This window comes from Carlito syrichta, unplaced genomic scaffold, assembly GCF_000164805.1.
Source record: "Carlito syrichta isolate Samal-C Ts95f unplaced genomic scaffold, Tarsius_syrichta-2.0.1 Scaffold46812, whole genome shotgun sequence".
NCBI classification, from domain to species: domain Eukaryota; kingdom Metazoa; phylum Chordata; class Mammalia; order Primates; family Tarsiidae; genus Carlito; species Carlito syrichta.
In genome coordinates, this window is record NW_006990908.1 from 22,720 (window position 1) to 22,984 (window position 265).

Consider the following 265-nt stretch of genomic DNA (forward strand, 5'->3'; position numbering starts at 1 on the left):
GCCAGTGCCGCCGAACCACGCGACGACCGCCGGCCCCGGACGGCAGGGCCCTGGGGCGCGGCTCGGTTCCGGTACGTCGACTGGCCCGGACGCACAGCACGCCGCAGGAGCTGCAGCGACGCCCGAGCCCGGTAGGGCGAGGCGGGACTCCGGCGCCAAAGGAAAAGCGGGCACGGACACGCTTCCCCGCTCGCGAACGGAGCCTCGGCCACCAGACTTCCGAAGCATTCTCCACGCCGGAAGTACCCGAATCCGCAGCACGTGG